The 19,120-nt window shown below is 47.2% G+C and overlaps 1 long non-coding RNA gene across 1 annotated transcript; it reads right to left on the bottom strand.

Annotated features, from left to right (window-relative positions):
* Positions 1 to 1,591: 1,591 nt before the first annotated feature.
* On the bottom strand, positions 1,592 to 8,072 carry LOC120381254. Its single transcript, XR_005587989.1, has 3 exons — positions 7,661 to 8,072; positions 3,217 to 3,324; positions 1,592 to 1,914 (listed from the first exon to the last, which is right to left on the bottom strand). It is a non-coding gene; the product is annotated as an uncharacterized LOC120381254 (long non-coding RNA).
* Between the last annotated feature and the right edge of the window lie 11,048 nt (positions 8,073 to 19,120).

The raw sequence follows: 19,120 nt of genomic DNA, 5'->3' as shown, positions 1-19,120 counted from the left end.
CATTATTCAACAGGCAGGAGGGAAAGAAGGAGCAAACGCAGCAGGCTCTACTCCACCCTCCCCCCCCCCCCAAAGAGTGCAGTGCCCCAGTCTAGTCCCAGCCGCTTCACCCATCTCCCCTCCACCCCCCAGAACTGGGCCGTGCTTCTGCCCCTCCCAGGGCCTGGGGAGCAAGGGGCAGGGCCCAGAGCAGCCATAGCAACAGATCCCCACAGAGCAGCAGGGCTGGGCCTGCATTAGCTGCCCTGGCGTAGGAGAAAGAATACAGCAGTTGTACTGGTGGGGGCGAGGGAGAAGCCTGAATTAATCGCACTGGGGCAGCTGGCAGATGACCCCACACACAATCTGAGCCAGCTCCAATGTGCTGGCCAGCAGGTGGGAAGGGGCAGAGTCCCAGCCCGCTCAGTTCCTGCTTTCCCCCACCCACTTGCAGCCAGCCTCACAGCAGCTGCTCCCCTCCCCATCTGTGCAGGCTCCTCATACCCCTCTGCCTGGCTGCGCAGTCAGGGTACGGGCTGAGCCTGCGCAGGCTTCAACCCGAGCTAGCAATTAGAGAACACGCTCGCCAGCGAACCTGGTGTGAGCTCAGGTTGCTAGCCAGCACTGAAACCCCTGCCAGAAGGTCTAGATTCAAGCTAGTACGTGTTTGCCTACCCATGGTACAGTCCCACCTTCGCTTGCAGTGTAGCCGTGTCCTGAGTGACCTTCCTTTGGAATCTGCTCTCTGCATCTGTACAGCATCTCAGGCTGACGAAAAATACATTTTTTAAAGAAAATCTTTATTTCAAAAGACATCTGTAAGTGAGTTTGTAGCTACCGCACCTCCCCAGGGTTGTGGGAGGCTTAATTCGGTGTCTGCAAAGCACTGGAAGATATTTGGAAGGTAGGTGCTGCAGACGTGCTCAGTATTATTTTGAGAACCTGGCATGCTAGAGCCGCCCTACAATAACAAGCCTGTGTGTATAGGCTCCGACTTCTAGTTTGCCCTGGGGGTGCTCCAGCCCCGCTCTGCCCTGAGGCCCCACCTCTTCCTGCCCCTGCTCTACCCCCTCCCTGAGGCTCCCACTCACCCACCATTCTCTCCCCTCCCCCCTAAGCCTCTCCCTGAGCCACCAAACAGCTGTTTGATGGTGGCTGCCTATCAGCTGTTTGGCAGCGTGGGTGCTGATTAGCCTCTGAACAGCTGTGGCTGGTGGGTGCTGAGCACCCACTATTTTTTTTCCGTGGCTGCTCTAGCCCCGGAGCACCCACGGAGTCGGCACCTATGCCTGTGCGACGGAAGACATGGATTTCATTTCCATGGAATTATTACCAACAACACAGTAAAAGGAAAAAATAACCGAAACATTTTGAAAAACACCTGAAGGGTGCCCTGGAATAGGCAATTCAGTGTTGGAGGCTGAATTCCTTCCGGTGAGTAGTAGGTGAAGCTGCCATATTAATCACATATCACCTAAATGCCTGTTCTCCCTCAGTTAACAGCAGCCCTCTGCCAGAGAAGCAGAGCCCAGACAGTACCTGCCAGGGCAGTGCTCATGTGTAATCTCCAGGCCCCTTTAGAGGAATGGCTTCCAACCTTTGCTCTGGTGAATGGAGATTATTCTGCGTCAGGTACAGAGTGGCATGGCAACAAGTGGCCTTTTATCAACTCAAGAGTCCTGGGGTGAAGATGCCTGAGTGTTCACCAGTTTATGGTGGTGAGAGGCCATCTCTCCAAATTACTGTCAAGCAGAAGCTCAGTTCCAAAGCACAGCTGCTGTTTTTATCTCAGCTCTTCTCTTATCCCTGAGCTACCTACAAGCAGTGTCTGTGCAGTCACTCTCGAGGCCATTTGCTTCTTCTCTTCAACCAGTAATAGTTGAGATAGGGCAGCTGGCTCTTCTGTGGTCACATGACTTCCTACCAGCAGATACCCTGGGAAAATGGTAATATAAAACATGCAAACATAGAGAGAGGTTTCAGAGGGGTAGCCATGTTAGTCTGTATCAGCAAAAACAACGAGGAGTCCTTCCTTGTGGCTAACAAATGTATTTGGGCATAAGCTTTCATGAGCTATAACTCACTTCATCAGATGCATGGAGTGAAAAATACAGTAGGCAGAGAGAGGGATGCCATGGAATGCTAAACTGTATTATACTGTTCAGCCACTAAGTGGCGCCATGTGCAACATACCTTACTTAAGCTCAAAACAGCCATTCCTGGCTACAATAATCCACCAGGAAACTGGAGATATCCAGGTATCAGCTTTAACATATCTGTTGGTGTCACTAGGCATAACCCTAGGTAACTCAGGAGGGTGGAAAGCCATAAGTGTCAATAAAGCCTTCTGTAGTAGGCCTGAATGAACTAAAGTCACTCCATGTCTGACCAAAGCGCTTCCATGTTTATGTTTGAACTTTAATCAACCTAGCAGGCCAGTAACCGAGAATGGAATGTACAACAGCTAGCTCAACCGTGGTACTGCCAGGAGATAATGATGAGGCCTGCTTACACCTGGCTAAAGGGGGGGGCAGAATAACGGATCCAGGAAAGTAAAACAAGATAACTGTTCACAGAAGAGTTACTAACGAGCTAAAGTAGTTTTTGCCAAGTATGACTTAACTGCTTAATGTAATTGCTATTGCAAAGTGTATTTGCTGCATGGGAATGAAAGGTGGGGGGAGAGGAGGAGTGTGGGGGTGATGGGAATGCTTAGCTGAAATCATGTATAAGAAGAGAAAAACGGCTTGTATCGGTGTGCAGGATTTGAGATTGCTATGTCTCCCTTGCACCTTATTTGGGCTCAAATAAACTTGGTTTGCTTCTCCACCCTGGTGTGTTAATTAGTGCGGCGCACACCGGGCAACGAACCCCACTGTTGCTGTCCTCGGCCCTCTGTGCCGGCAACATATCTATGGGGAAGCAGGCAGAATATATCTTTAAATCCTTTGACTTTGCTGAAGACAATCACAGAGATGGCTGTGGAAGGTTTCTGGCTATGTTTGATGCACACTTTGTATCTCAGAAATGTGGTTTATGAAAGAGCATGTTTTCATCAGTGAATTCAAGAAGCAGGAGAAAAGGTTGAATCTTTTATATGAGCGCTGCATGCATTGGCTGAAAACTGACTTGAGAAATGCAAAACATGAAAATCTGAGAGAGAGCCTGGTTATTGGGTTAACAGACAAGAATCACTCACAGGAACTACAATTAAAGACCAGATTTAAACCTACTCACAGCTGTACAGATAGCAAAACAGTCTGAATTGGTCAAACAGCAGACACTTTTGGTCAGGAACCCCGGGGAGTGTGTAGTCATGTGACTTCATGTGTTTTCCAGCACAGCCTTTAGTAATTAAAAAGCATTATTTATATCTCTATTCATTTACTATTTGTCTGACTGTATATTTCTCTTTAATCAAACCCTTACATAACATTTATAGTTACTATTTTTAATTCGGTTGCTTGTGTTAGTTGGAATTATTTGTGACTTCAAATGTGGTAGCCATGGCCTTACTGTGGTTGACCCCTCACCTCACTGGAGGCACTGCACCTGCTTTGTGTCGCTCCCATGAGTGCAGCGTACTGGTAAGAAATAAATTCTACTTGGACCACTGCCTAGAAGACCTTTCTCAATGACAAAACCACTGAATGAACTATTAAAATCCCACACATCATCGCTCTGGGGGTCAAAGCAAGAAATTGCCTTCCAAAAGGTCAAAGAAATTATCTCAAGAGCTCCAGGTTTCAAATAGTAACCTGTGAACAAAGCCACAATGCTCAGTGTGGATGCAAACAGCTCTGGCATAGGTGGTGTATTGTTGCAACAATATGGCTCCGCATGGAAGCCAGTTGCATTTTGCTCTTGCACACTTCCAGAAGCAGAAAAACCATATGCACAGATTGGCCAGGAGTGCCTAGCAAGCATATGGGTATGTGAGAACTTGTACAGTTATCTGTGAGGATCGGATCTGATAACAGACCATAAATCACTTGTAACCCTCCTCAAGGGAAAAGACCTGGATCAAGCAATGTCAACGTCTATTGCTAAGGTGAATGCGATTTAAGCCAATTGCTAACTATGTTCCTGGGAAAGCTCTGGGAGTAGCAGACACTCTGTCACGGAGACGAGCATGTATCCATGAGCTCGAAGATGACATAAAGGTGTATGTGGCTGCTGTGGGTGCATACAGACCAGTGTCACAAAAGAGACTACTCCAGCTACAAAAAGCAATGTTAACAGACACGCAACACCAAGAAATTCTAAGTTACATTACAGCTGGCTGGACCAAGTATCTATAAGACAGTAAAGGAAGTGACAAGAGACTACTTTGTGGTACGTGACCAATTAAGCAAGTCAAATGAACTAATGATAAAAGACAATTGCTTTGTAATTCAGAACAAAATGAGAGCAGAAATCTTAACCCACATCTATGAAGGTCATGAAGGACTAACTAAATGCTGTGAAAAGGTCGACCAGTCAGTGTGGTGGCTGGGCATCAGCAAAGACATAAAGAATAAAGTATGTGCATGTGAACATGTACAGAACTAACAGACCAACACTACACAAAGAACCTGTAATAATACCTCTACCAGAGAGATCTTGGAAGAGACTGGCTGCAGATTCATGCAAAATCAGAGAACATCATTACTTGGTTAGAGTGGACTATTTTTCCAAGTATCTAGAAATAATGTATTTGAAAGACATAACATGTTGCAGTGTTATGGATAATCTGAAATGCACTTTTGCTCACTTCACTGTTCCACAACTGCAGTGGAATTTAAGTCATTCCAAACAAAATATGATTTTCATCATGTTACTAGCATCCCACATACGAATGGAGAGGCTGAGAGAGCTGTATAGCCAGCCATGAAAATCCTGCAGCAGGAAGATCCATTCCTTGCTCTTCTGAGTTAGGCTTAGGAACACAATGGGTGACCGTGTTTGTGTCAAGCTGGATTGAGAAAAAGGATGGACAACTCCATCTGTGGTAAAGAAAAAGAATCTCATTGCCCAGATCATATGTCAATGAGACCAACAGTGGAGAGTTTAACAGAAACCATCAATGGCTACAATTTATTCCTCAGAGAGAACAATCAACAGAATAAACTCTCCAGGTGGCAGATGCAAAACAAAAAGAAGACTCAAAGATTCCAAACCGACCACAGCCAGTCATTGCAATTAATGGACAGTCAGATGACCAAGTTGTTATCTGCTTGGGTCACATAAAAAGAAAACCAGTATGGTTCAGAGACACTTAGCAGACTGATTCATATTGAACTTTAAAGATAGTGTGATCGTGGGAATATTGCTAATGTTAGGAAAGTAAAACTTAAAGGGGGAGATGAATAACTGCTAACCTGTTGGTGGTGCCATGTGTAACATACCTTACTTAAACTCACAACAGCCATTCCTGGCAGAGCATTAAAGGATCTTATAGTGAACACATCTGCTGTATCTCTGAGGGTACGTATACACTACCCGCCGGGTCAGCGGGTAGTGATCGATCTATCAGGGATCGATTTATCGCGTTTAGTGTAGACGCAATAAAACTGATCCCCAATTGCTCTGCTGTCAACTCCAGAACTCCACTGCAGCGAGAGGCGGAAGTGGAGTTGACGGGAGAGCGGCAGCGGTAAACTCTCCACCATCCTTCCGTAGCTGAAGTTGCATATCTTAGGTCAACCCCTCCCCTCCCACCCGCCCAGGGTAGACCTAGCCTGAGAAGGCAGCTCTGTAGCCAGTACATGTCTGGTACAGAAGCCTAACCTGCTAGTAGCAGCCCTGCAACCTACCAAGGTGTACATGATAAGAGACATAGAGCCAACTGATTTAAGTGAAACCAGAGCAACTTCTGCATGTAGACAAGACCTTAATTACACTGAGTTCATCTTTTCAGGCACTTCTTTGCAACTATATGGGCTAGAAACATTTTTTTAAATGACAGCTGAGATTCTGATGTAATGAATCACATGGCTCCAGAAGCCAGGGTCCTAGGCATGGGCAGATAGGGCTTGTACCTTAATCCTGCCCTGATGAGTATCCTCTCTTCCAACTAATATTGAGGAAGTTATTGAGAAGGCTGAGAACGGCTGAATTTATGTGTCTGGCTTTGGAGAAAAGTCTGGATGCCAGTATTGAAGGTCAGAAACTAAGATGAATGGCTCCTGCTACACAGATGATATCTCACAACTACTGAAGAAGATTCTCGTTGACTTTATTAGGCTTTGACTCATAACCAGCATTCATACTGGGTCCAGTTTTGTTCTTCCTCACACTGAGCAAACCTCATGACAGCAATAGGTTTGTACCACAGTATCCAAGAGGTGTGTTGGTGCCGTGTGTGTGGAACGTGATATATTAAGAGGGCGTGCCAAGGCTCAGTGTTGCTATAAGAGAAAACAAATATATAACACGCCTGTTCCAGGTGTTCTACAGAAGTTGAAAATTGCTGGTTAAAATAACCCAACCACTCCTACATCTCTGAGGGGAGGGATAGCTCCTTGAGGGGGCCACTTAGGGATCTGAGGCAAAATCAGTACTTGGTCCTGCTAGTGAAGGCAGGGGGCTGGACTCAATGACCTTTCAAGGTCCCTTCTAGTTCTAGGAGATAAGATATCTCCATTAATTTATTTATCTTTCTCACAACAGCTGGAGCTCTGACAAAAGCTGAGATACAGAGCGGAGCTGTAGCCTTTTTTGACCACAAACTCTATTCCAAAGAGCTAGCTGTTATATTGTGTCCACTTCATTGCATAATTCACCATCCATCTCTCTTCTCAAAATCTTGTCGTCAGCGGTGATAAAGGCGAGTGGAATGTCTCTGATGCCAGATAATGTTTTTTATATTATGGAAACACTAGCTGAGACTGAAGTTAAGGTCACTCTAAGATTTTCATTTAACACATGGATTCAATCTCTTTGTTTTATATGAAGAATGCACGTCTTCTTCAAATTTACAGCACAGGATCTTGTGAGTAGAGACTTAGTTTTCTGAGTTAATTAATTAGTTTATGAGTTAGAATTATGCTTTTTCGCATGTATCACCATTTTATGTCTTCCTCTAGCTAATGAACAGTTTGTTGCTCATCCTTTAAATGGTCCATAGAGTGAATGCTCACTGGAAACCCTGGGAGTAGGCTCATTTGAAGAAATTAGGTTGTAATTAAGCAAAGTAATTACTGTTTGGTTTATTTAATTGTTATGATTGTAAAGGGTTTTATGGGTGGCCGTACCACTAAGGGCAGCTAATCATCAACAGGCACTCTCAACTGAGCGTCCCTCTGCTTTGGTAGCAGTGGATTCCAATGGCCTGGGTTCTTAGCTACTAACTGCAGTGACTCCACCTGCCAGTTTAAGGGTGTCAGAACCCTACCGTATCTTCCAGTGTGATTCAACTATCCCTGTCCCACTACTTATCCATATGATTAGCCTGATACCTCATACATATGCTCTTCTGACAACTCCATAATGGATGAATCAACAATCAAGGTACACTTTATTTACATGGAGAAGTATAGAGGAAGCACATAAAGAAAAGGGGAAGATGGATTTGGAGTGGGTACATCAGTAGCACCATCCAACTTGCAAGTAACATAACCCCAAGAGTGAATTTCCCTGGATTCATGGGTCCCATTTATTCCATAATAATGGGCTCCATAATGTGGAGGAATCCACATACCTTGATGAGATGTTGCAGGCCTGAAGGTGCTTGAGTGTGGGGAAGTGATCAGGGCGCTGATTCACCCAGGGGGCAACCTCTCTGCAGCAGCAATAGGCATTACTCACAGTGGAAAAAGCCCCCACACGGTGAGGGGATCTAAGTCTGGTCGGTCTCTCCCAGAGTAGATCAGCAAACCCTTTTCAGGGCAAAATAGGCAACACTGCAGGCAGAGAGAGATAGGAGATCACCAGCACTCCTCTCTTCCCCCCTGCGATTGGCTTAGTCACCTGCCATCCCCCAGGGTTTGCACAATCACAAGGCTCAACACCCATGGCGAGATGAGCACTCTGCAGTCTTCCCCATCTTCTCACCTACCTGGCAACAAGCTTGGCTCCCTTGTTTGTCAGACCCATTAACCTGGGTTACATGATCATGGTCAAGGCCAGATCAGTAGCTCAGGTCATTGTTAAATATTATCATTGTGACAACAGAGGTAACTCAACCAATCATCATCCTTTCTTTCCAGTTAATTTGCATTCTGAAGTTCTATTGGTTGAAATGAGGGCCCTTGGCTTGAGGGGTTGAAACACATGATCTGGTTGTGCACACTGAAACAACAGGACAGTTATCTTGTTTGCTGGTTCAAAATTTCACCCACAGTATTAGGAGATGGATGAGACCTGGAAAGAAGACACCTGGATAATTATCTCTCTCTGTGCCCTAAACCCTAAAAGTCTGAATTCCGTGGCTCTGTTCTTGGCTCTTAAGATGATCCCATGCAGCCAGCTGAGTGGCCTATGACACTTGCCAGATTTAACTTCCCATTATCCGTCATCAGAAGTTTAGACCATGACCCAACCATCTAAACCAGAAACAGACCCCATGGCCTAAATACAAATTGAACCAATGAGCTGCAAACAGCTTTATGCGAGTTATCAGAAACAAAACTACACCAAAGGTAACTTGGAATTTATCTATGGAAAGAGAGAGGAGTGAGGATGTTCCAGCACTACTGCAGCTACCAGAAAGAGAAGAGTTGCTGGGTAGGTGGGGCAGGGAAAACCCTATTCCATACCCTCAACTTATAGCAGGCCTGGAGGGGAGAGGCACATTCTCTAGTAGAAGTTTTGTAGCTTGTGGGGCAAGGACCTGTCCTCAGTTATTCACACCTTCGTCACTGGACTACAGCAATGCAGTATAAACCTGGGCATGAAGTCTTCAGTCCTTAGGAAAATCCAGCAAGTACAGAATGCTGCAGTGTGTTTCCTCGACAACACGGGCTATTTTGAGCACATCACACATGTCTTCTGTTCCCTACAGTGGCTTCCCATAGAATATTGATTCAAGGTCAAGGTGTTGGTCCTTATCTCCAAGGCGCTCAATGACCTGGGCCCACAATATCGAAAAGAGTCTAAAATCCTGGGATGAAGACCATGGTCAACAACTTCATTCCTCTGGCACAGTGGAACTCTCAACAATAAGAGTAAAGCTCATCTGTGTGGGAGAGAGAACCTGGGGGCTGGTCCGAGACTGTGCAACGAGCTCCCCCAGGAACTAAGGACCATCACAAACCTCGCCACTTTCTGCTCCAAGTGCAAGGTGCATTTCTTAGCCCTTGCCTTCTCTAACATACACACAGAGCAACAACTATATTTATATGTACAAAACAACCCTACCAAAACAAGACATTGCACTGCACATGCTTGGGGAGAGGATGTGAGAACCACATGTGGCAGATGTTAGTCACATTGTTTAACACATTCCTGGAAGGCGCTCAGAGGCTGCAGTGAGGAGTGTGGTACAGAACCTGTAGAGAGTAGAGTAGAAGAGAATGCACATGATGCCTGGCCAGTGTCGAGCTGAAGAGCCAGTATATTTGGAGAGTTCCTGCAGTGGTGCTGCTGAGTAACCTTCCTCTCTCAATAACAAGGAAAATGAAGAACACGCATTTCGCCCACACCTCAGGAGAATGCTGGCTGCAGCCCTGAGCAGGAGGCTATAAAATGCACAATTGCTCTTAACGTTTGGAGAAGCAGGGGAAAATACTTCTGCTTATTCACAATCCGGCTGCAGGTGAAGTCAGCGAAGTTGATGCTGCTTGTCTGGGCTGTATGAGCTCCGCAGAGCTGCGCGGGAGCCTGCCCGACTGCAATCCTCTGATGCATTTCAGAGAGTCTGCCCTGTAAACATAAATCATGGGAGGTGCTTGGGAAAGCCCCTGCTCCCTTCCAGGAGTACAGCCAGGCTGCCCAGAAGAGGCTGCCTTCCAGATTCCCTTGCACCTACAGAGGTGAAGCTGCTTTGTCTGCCTTTATGGAAAGCAAGCCCCTGAATGCACTGGCCTCCCGCTGACATGCACAGCAGGACCAGGACATGGGGGAGGGATAGCTCAGTGGTTTGAGCATTGGCCTGCTAAACTCAGGGTTGTGAGTTCAATCCTTGAGGAGGCCACTTAAGGATCTGGGGCAAAAATTGGTCCTGCTAGTGAAGGCAGGGGGCTGGACTAGATGACCTTTCAAGGTCTCTTCCAGTTCTAGGAGATTGGTATATCTCCAATTATTATTAAAGGACCAGATTGTTGGAAACGGAGGCCAGCCGAGTGCTGAGCCTCAAACCGTGCCGTACTATTGTGACAGAGCAGTTATAACAGGAGCAGAGGCTGGGCAGGCCTCCCAGTGTGCCTCCAACTTGACCTAGAAGAGCCACCTCTAGAGGTGAGGGCATTGTTTAGTCTACATGGCTCATTGGTTTCTCTGAGGAGCCTGCCAGTGGCTACGGGGGGTGGAGGCTGTTTGTTTGAGCAGGGGACACCTGCTTGCAGTGAACTGAACAGACCCCACCAAGCTCCTTTCACATAAGGGTCGTGGCAGGGTCATCGACTGTTAACATTTAGTCACTACCAACCAAGACCACCGCTTTTTCCACTTGCACTGATGTAAACTGGGATTCACTCCCCGGAATTCAGAGGAGTTAGACTGGAGTAAAACCAGTGTCAGTGAGAAGCAAAGAAGGCTGCTGAGCCTGTGACTTGAGTAAAAGGTTGTGTCCCCAGAGCTGTCTGGCCCCACCAGTATGTACTGGAATAAATGAATGGTTCATTCACTGGGATTATTGAACTGTTTTTTTCTCCCTGTTTTGTCTGATCCTTCACTTTACGTGCACGTGCACACACACACACACACACACACACACGCACTGAACACCCCACCCTCGCATCCGCTCTGTCTCTTTGCAGTTGAGAGTGCATCAGCAGCCCTGATCTGGTTTTTATCCGCTCTCCTTTCCATCTCACTGGCTGGCTTCAGACCCACACTCCTTCTCCCCAGAGTCAGCCCAGCCGGTTGTTTTGATATCCAACTTTACACTTGCAAAAGTGACCGGAGACACCTGAAAGGCACTTGATTTTCAGCACACACTGAGCACCTGCTTCCCTGTGGTGATCCCTCAAAAGTGTCCCATGTGGGTCACCCACAATCATTCCTCACACCCAAAACTTTGGCCCCAGTGTGTTACTGGCAGCACCACCAGCTCGCCTGTCCCTGCAGTCAGTCACCATTCCTCCCCTTCGCTCCCAAACTGAACACAACTGTTGCTTTCGCAACTCGTTCAAATGTCATTATTTTGAAATGCCAGACATTCTGTTTGCTGGTGACATTTCGGATGTGTCTGTCACAGCTGCTCTGTGCGTGCCCTAAGGCTGTGTTTATTACTCACATATTTCCATAGCTAGGGGTTTCTCCCATAACTCGGGGATTCACACACCTGCTCCTCCTTTCAAAGCACAGTGCTGCAAATGCTACCCCCTCTCACAGGCTTTAGTGTCTTATCTCTAGATGAAAAAGGCCCTTCTTATTCTGGCTCCGGGAGAGGGGCTGTGAATATGACTTGCCTTAATGGGCTTGTTCTCAGCCATACTCCTTTGGGTCTCACATGCTGGTATAAGGGATCCCTATTTTAGAGCACTCCATCTGAGGCTGCTACTCTGCTATCTTGCGATGCTCTGATTTTCACTCTGTGGACCCTTGTGTCTCTCTGGTCTCTTGGGCAGTGTATCAGATCTCTCTGCAGATAGCACCCAAGTCTCGTGGCTTGGTAGGAGCCAGCTTGGTAGAAAACACAAGCCAAACAGTTCAACAGTGTCTGATGATTGAGTGGCTAAATTTTGGCTGCTGAGCTTAAGATTCCAAAGCCGTACAAGTGGCAGTACTAGCCGACTTGAATAAGTACCTAGCGTCCCAGATGGGATTGTACCTGGGGCAGCTTCTCTGTCCCAATGCCTGCACTGTCATGGCTATGCTGCTATTTTTAGCGGCTAGCTCAGTCAAAGCTGGCACACGTATTTCTACCTGATCTGGAAATTACACCTCCAGCTCAAAGGATACATGTGCCCTGGGAGACACAGCCAGAACCACTTGGGAAGAATGCACATGTTTTCCAAGAGGCAGACAGCATTTGTGTGCATGTCTCCAAAATCACGTTCATACAACGCCTGGCTAAACAGTGTCAGAGATTAACCCCGCTGAGGGGATCTTCACAGGAAGCAGCTTTATTCACTGGGACCCCAGAAACAGGAAACAGCTCATGTGCTGAGAGCGCCCAGTGTAAGATGACAACAGGCTGTTTTACCAGAGCCCACTGGACACTGCCATCTCCTCTGGGACTTAGAGTTTCTTCACCACAGTCACTAACATCTCCCATGATTTAATTACACTTCCAGCCCACCAATCTGCTTTGCTCCTCTTCCCCTTAAACCTTTTCTCTTCTCCCATTCACTCTCTATGTCCGCCGTGTCCTAGCCATTGTCTTCTCTTTGCACCATTTGGGATGGATCCTCAGCTGGGGCAAGTTGTTCATACCAGCTGAGGGCCTGCCCCTTATCTTCCTCTTTCTTCCTTTACCCCCACTCCTTTTTCCTTTTTCTTTTTTTTTACTTTTGCAGCTGTTATCCCTTTGGTCTGTGGCTCTGACCCTTTTATCTGCAGTTTAGAGTGCTGCTCAGAGAGTGTTAAACTTTCTAGCTAAGTTTCCCGGTTATTAAACGTAGAGGATCACACGTCTCACTTACACCAATGTAATCCCATTGATTTACTCTGGTGTAAGAGGAAAATCAGGCCCTACAGGAGTCAACGGAGTTGATGAGCACAAACTAAGTAGAATCTCATCTCTGTGTGCAAGGCCGGCTCCAGGTTTTCTGCCGCCCCAAGCAGTACATGCAAAGAAAAAAAAAAAAAAAAAGACGCAGCAGCACGATCGCACCGCTCCACTCTTCAGCGGCAATTCGGCGGCTGGTCCTTCTCTCCCAGAGGGATTGAGAGACTTGCTGCCGAAGACCTAGACTTGCTGCCCCAACAGCGGCCGGAGGGCTGCCCCTTCATATTGGCCACCCCAAGCACCTGCTTCTTTAGCTGGTGCCTGGAGCCGGCCCTGTCTGTGTGTGCACAAGTCCCTTTTAGAGTGTGTCTCTGTGGCTCTGGGTGTCACGTGCACGTTTTATTTAGTCTCTATGCCCTTTCATCACACTTCTGAATGCCACTTACAACATCCTCTATTTTCCATCAAGGGAGAGTGTGCACCAGTGACTAACATCTCACATTTTGCATCCTGAAGAAACCTGGCATTAACAACCATGCTAACACAGCAAAGCCATTAACTATCTTCGCTGGTTTGTAGCAGGCCCCTGGGCACCTTCTGGGCTCCGTTACACCTTCCGCTTCTCCATACCCCTTCTGCATTTCTATGGAATGTCCTCTTTTGCCCATGCACATTAGCACCTGGTACCTGACAGTAAGTGTAACGCCAACAGACCCTGATCGTCGGTGGGCGGGATTGAAGCAGGAACCTCTGAAGCTTAGTGCATGAGCTTCTACTGCATGAGCTAAAAGACAACTGGCTGTTAGCTAAGGTTGTAGCGCACCCTTGTTTTCTCTCTCTAGGTGGTCTCGGTGCCACTGGATGGGACACGCCACCACACCCAGGAGGTGGGTGGGTTACATATGCAGGTCCCATGCCTCTCAGCAATGTAAGCCTTGCTTTTAAAATGGCTACAATGCCATGCAGATCGAAAGAGAGTGATTTGGCTGTCAACCCACCTCAGTTGAAATAATGGTCATCAGACACACACTCTAATGTGGCAGTCACATTAACAAGCCAACTCTTGCATTTGTTTCTGCAGGTCTGACCACAGGTGCTGGAACGAGGTGTGGGGGGGGTGCCGCAGCACCCCCTGGTTTGAAGCGGTTTCCATCATATCCAGGGTTTACAGGTTGGTTCAGTGGCTCTCAGCACCCCCATATATAAATTGTTCCCTGGGTCTGACATCTGCAGTGCATCTCTCACTTCCTGAATTATTGAGCATGTGGCTGTGCCCTTCTCCCTAACAGACTGAAGTGGCAATGGCAAACCTGTGATTACACATTTACATTGGTCACATCCAGGGATACTCCAAATTTTGCACTGGTAACTTGCCAGAAACCTAAGGGTCATCCCTGATTTACATAAAGTGAAGCAATTGGTAGCCATTTTTAGCTATATTATAGCAGTGCAACACTCAGAGACTCCAGGTCCCAGCATGCAATTCTTCACCTTGATCCAAGCAACATGGCCACTTGAATCAAGGCATATCATTGCATGCTGGGGCCTGTAGACTGTAGGCCACACGGCTGTATTATTAAGCACGTCCATGGGTAGTATTGTAGAACCATTGCATCACACGGTATATGGGGCAGCATTTTGACCACCCTGGAGCACTCATCCTGCTTGCTAACTAGGGCAACAAAACAGCGTCAAATCCTCACGCTATGACCATTATTGGCTTTTCACATTTGTGTTCATGAAGCCACAAGGAAGTGACTGCTTAGATAAAGGGGCTGACCCGGGAACCCCATCTGGCAGACTGGCCCAGCACTGCCACAAGAACAGAGTGTGTATATGGAGATGAGAGGTGTCTAGAAGGAGCTCTGTTTTCACAAGCCACAACTGAAGGCCTTGGAAGAGTCCCCTTCACTCTCAGAGCCACAGAGCAGAGGATGACTTAGACAAACCTCTTCTTTACAACCAGCTCAGATGATCAGCCAAAATAACTTCCAGTGGAAATAATTAGCTTCTAGACAATACTCCTGGCCAACATCCTTCTCAAGGCCTGCAGCACTGATTAGCTCATCATCACACTCAGAATTACCATCCGGCAGATGGCCACCAGTTATCACTTTTGTGCAAAATTATGACAATTATCCAAAACATTTTTGTAAATAATTAGCAAAATTGATGCAAAAGTCAAATCTAATTATCATATCAAACCTAGCGTTAATTAGGAAGAAATGACAGATGGCTACACCAAAAAAAAACAAAAAAAAACCCTTTCATAAACACCTCTTCGTTGTGCAGGAAAGGTGTCAGCATTTCCTGTTAGAAAACAGGCATCTGATTAGACAGTTTTAACATTTGCCCTGGGATTTGTGCCTGCTGAATAACATAATATGAACGGTAAGAATGTGACAGCTCCAAAGGTGGGAAATGGAAAGCAAAGGGTGTCGCACAGTAACAATAACTTAGTCATCTCATGTTGCACACACTATTAGTAGTAGTGTTAAATAGCAGCAAGATGCTAGGCACTGTAAAAACAGATGGGGAGAGAGAGTCTTTGCCCCAAGAGCTTTCAGTCTAAACAGACAAGGGATGGGAGAATAGAAGCACTAATAGCCCATTTTACAAATGGGAAATTGAGGAAGAGAGAGACTAAAGGCCAGCTCCTCAAAGGTATATGGGCATCTAACTCCCGTCGATTTCAGTTGGAGTTGGGCACCTGAAAACCTTTGAGGAGCTGGGACTGGTGCAAAGTCAGACAGCGAGTGTGTGACAAAACCAGGACCTGAACCCTGAGTCTCTGTCCAGTGTCTTAACCACCAAACCATGCTTCTCCCTTGCAACTCCTGTATTTGTCATGAGATACATGGAATGACACAGACTGTCATATATGTGACCACTGGAGGAGAAGAGGGCAGCAAAGAGCTCACTGCACCAGTGGAAATTCTGGAAGGGGTTTTGTCTCAGGAAGGCTCACAGCATGTCTACATTACAGTGGCACAGTGCTGCAGCGGTGGCACCATAGTGTAGCCGCGGCGTATGTCAACAGAAGGTTTTTCGGTCAGTGTGGTTAATCCATCTCTCCAAGAGGTGATAGCGAGGTTGATGGAAGTATCAAACTACGGCACTCAAGGTGCAAAATTTTTCACAGCCCTGAGTGATATAGCCAAGTGGATCTCGTTTTTAAGTGTAGACCAGGCCTCTGGCTCTCTGAGCTCCCCAGCATCCAAGGAACGCTTGCCCACTACACAGTTGTTTCATTTGCAATGAAAGAGGTGCCCATGCTCAAGCACCTTTTTTACTTTCATGAGTAATGTGGCAAGCCCAAAGGTGCCGGGGCTCAGCCCTGCAAGCCCAAGCCCAAATTAAGCACTGCCAGTGCGCCATCGTTGAAAGGGGTGCAGCCTGTGCTCCCTCACATAGCTGGCTGGCCAGCCATAGGGAAGGATTATAAATTCACCCTTCCCAAGCCCCAGCCCTTCTGGGGTAAGAACATAGCTAGAGAACTCATTATGTTTGCAGGGAGCACTCCCTACACACAGGAGAGCACAGAGATTTTAATATGTTCCTGCACTGAAATCTATCAACTTCTTATGGAGATATTAGCTACAATACACACCTTGTGCCCTGCCTGCACAGAGCTGAGTAGCTTCTGAATGATGCTGAGCTCCCATTGACTTTGTAGGTCTTGCTGTAGCTACCTTTGCAGCTCCGATCATTAACAAAATTATTACTCCGCATGCATGAAATGCAGTTGTTTAATGCGAATAACTCAACATTTATTCCTTTTTTTCCCTGCAAAGACTGAAAGGCCTCAGTGAGGACTAGCCAGCTTCACCATTTTAAATGTTCATGTTTATCCACTGCTAAATTGTTTATGGGTTAAAAGTTACCTAAAATGGGGGAAATGTATTTGTCCCAATTTTTGCTTCTCTCCAAACATGGCTGATGGGATTTTTCACAAGATTTCCAAAGAAAGTTTCTCTCTGGGCTGAGGCTAAGCATGGGAAAGTCAGTGTGAGACCAGGACTGCTCCGGAAATGGTGAGCATATGAAAACAAAGGGTTGTCTATCTTCACTATAGAAAGCACTACCAGGTGCCTGCCATAATATATATATAATCATGTCATGAGATACATGTAACCACGAATGGAGACAGCCACCCCATAATTCATTTATTTCCAAAACCCTGGTACTTAGCATGGGCCTGAGCCAGAAAATTCTGATTCAACTTGAATTTCCTCAGAGTTCTGGCATGTTGTTACAGTGACAGGTTAGAGTCACAATGTTCAGTTCAGGTCCGACTCAGAACCTTAATTCTCCAAAAGCTCATTACTCATCTTTGCTGTGTGTGGCACTTACGGATTTCTGCCTATTCTGGCAACTTGATTATTTCCTTAGCAACTAATGTACTGAGATGGAGTAGAAGTAAAGTGAGGCTGGAAAAAGGACAAAGACTGAACAGAATAAACAGCATAAATAAAAAAAATAAAATGAGACAATGTAGAGTGTTGTAAAGCTTTTATTGCCACTTCTTTGGGAAGCCCAGCTCAGCACGCATGCAGCCATCCCAGCAAAGCGGTGCTAAAAACTTTATTGTATTGACTCACCAGCAGATACTTGTCTCTTTCCTCTCGCTGTCTTCACCTCTCAGCCCCCCCCATCTCTATCTCCCTCTCTCTTCTGTATTCATCCCTCTTTCCATCTTTCCATTCATCTCCCTCTCCTACTCCTCCCTGGTGTGACCAGGTTTGGTTCTCTCTGAACTTGGAGATAAATAAAAGTGAGGACATCCACAAGTACGCAACCCACCTGCCCTCAGATGCTCAGGTAACACCCACACTCATGGAAGGTTCCACTACAGGCAGACACCCACAAGAAGCTGGCCAAGGTTTTGGATTGAGTTAGATTCCCCTCTTGAGCTGCGTGACGAAGTGACCCTGTAATCCATTGGTGAGTGTCTGTTAAAAGCAGGGGCACCAGCGCACCAAGCGCTTGGCTGAGGAGGCAAGCTGTGGGGGGGGGGGTGGCCTGCCGGTCGCTGTGAGGGTGGCAGTCAGGCAATGTTTGGCGGCATGTCTGCAGGAGGTCCGCTGGTCCCGCAGCTTCGGCGACAATTCGGCGGTGGATACACTGAAGGCACGGGACCGGCAGATCACCCGCCGAAACGCAGCAGAATCGGTGTGATCAGCGGACCGCCCGCTTGGGGTGCTGCCGAAGACCCCCTGACTGCCATGCTTGGGGGCGGCAAAAAACACAGAGCTGCCCCTGTTTAAAAGTTCCCCTTTCCACCTGATCCACAGAGGATATGATTTGTTATGGTCAGTGCTTCACGTGGTCTGAAAAAAGTAGGGGAGGGGGAGTGGATCTGTCATAATCTGGGAGCAGCAACTTTGCTAAAACAGTGCTTAAAGTGTATCCCTCAACCACACGGCTCAATGGTTAAATTTTATTTCCACTGGCCCAGCTATACAGGCTTGGCTTTTTAGTTCAAGCTGTAGCGGTGCATGGTCTTATTCTGGAGGTCCCACAGTTCCATCCCCAGTGCGTGGCTGTCACATCCTCACTACGGCTTTCCCCAGTAGCCATTTCCATTCAGCTCAGATTACGAGAAATGTAAACTCTTGTGGCCACTTTATAAAAAAGGCCATAAAAATAATACAAGAAAATGGGAAAGATTCCCCATTGAAACCCTATTAAAATGGGGGGTTCCTAAGAAGAATTATGTAATTGATTTGGTCAACGTTCATGGAGAGGAAATGTTACTGGTGAGGAAGGATCTTGCTCTTCCCCCCACCCCCAGCAGCCCAGCCAGGTGGTTCAACCTTTGATGTGATCCTGGCCTCCCCGCTGAGTGAGCTGTTCCCGCAGATAACACAACACAGCTCCAATCACAAATGCATTCCCAGCTGCTGCAGCCGGCTTCAGACAGTTCGGGAAAGGCAGGGCTCTGGCGTGACTGTTTGGTAACCCCAGAGGGGCTGGGCATTGCCTGCCACAGAACCGTAACAAGGAATTTTTGTGCCTGAGGCAAGGGCTGGCTCTTCAATGATGGGTCCCTGAGTCCCTGTCCGAGGGAAGGACCTGCCACCGAATTGCCGCTGCTTCATTCATTCTTCAGCTGCAATTTGGCGGCGGGTCCTTCCCTCCGACAGGGACTCAGGGACCCGCCGCGGTAGAGCTGCGCCCCTCCGCTTTGCACGCCCGAGGCAAGTGCCACACTCGCCTCGCCCTTGTTACGGCACTGACCTGCCAGCCACTCCTCGCTCACTGGCCTGTGCTGACGGGCTGCCACTGGCGTCATTTCACTTGTAACTAACAAGAAGGGCAGGGCAGGGAGGAGAGGGGCGTTTTTTTTCATAGCAATGGAGTTCTCACTGCTAAGCCCTTTGGTCA

This window comes from Mauremys reevesii, linkage group 13 (genome assembly GCF_016161935.1).
Source record: "Mauremys reevesii isolate NIE-2019 linkage group 13, ASM1616193v1, whole genome shotgun sequence".
NCBI lineage: Eukaryota > Metazoa > Chordata > Testudines > Geoemydidae > Mauremys > Mauremys reevesii.
The sequence above is the reverse complement of the archived record's forward strand: the minus strand, read 5'-3'. Positions and strand labels throughout refer to the sequence as shown.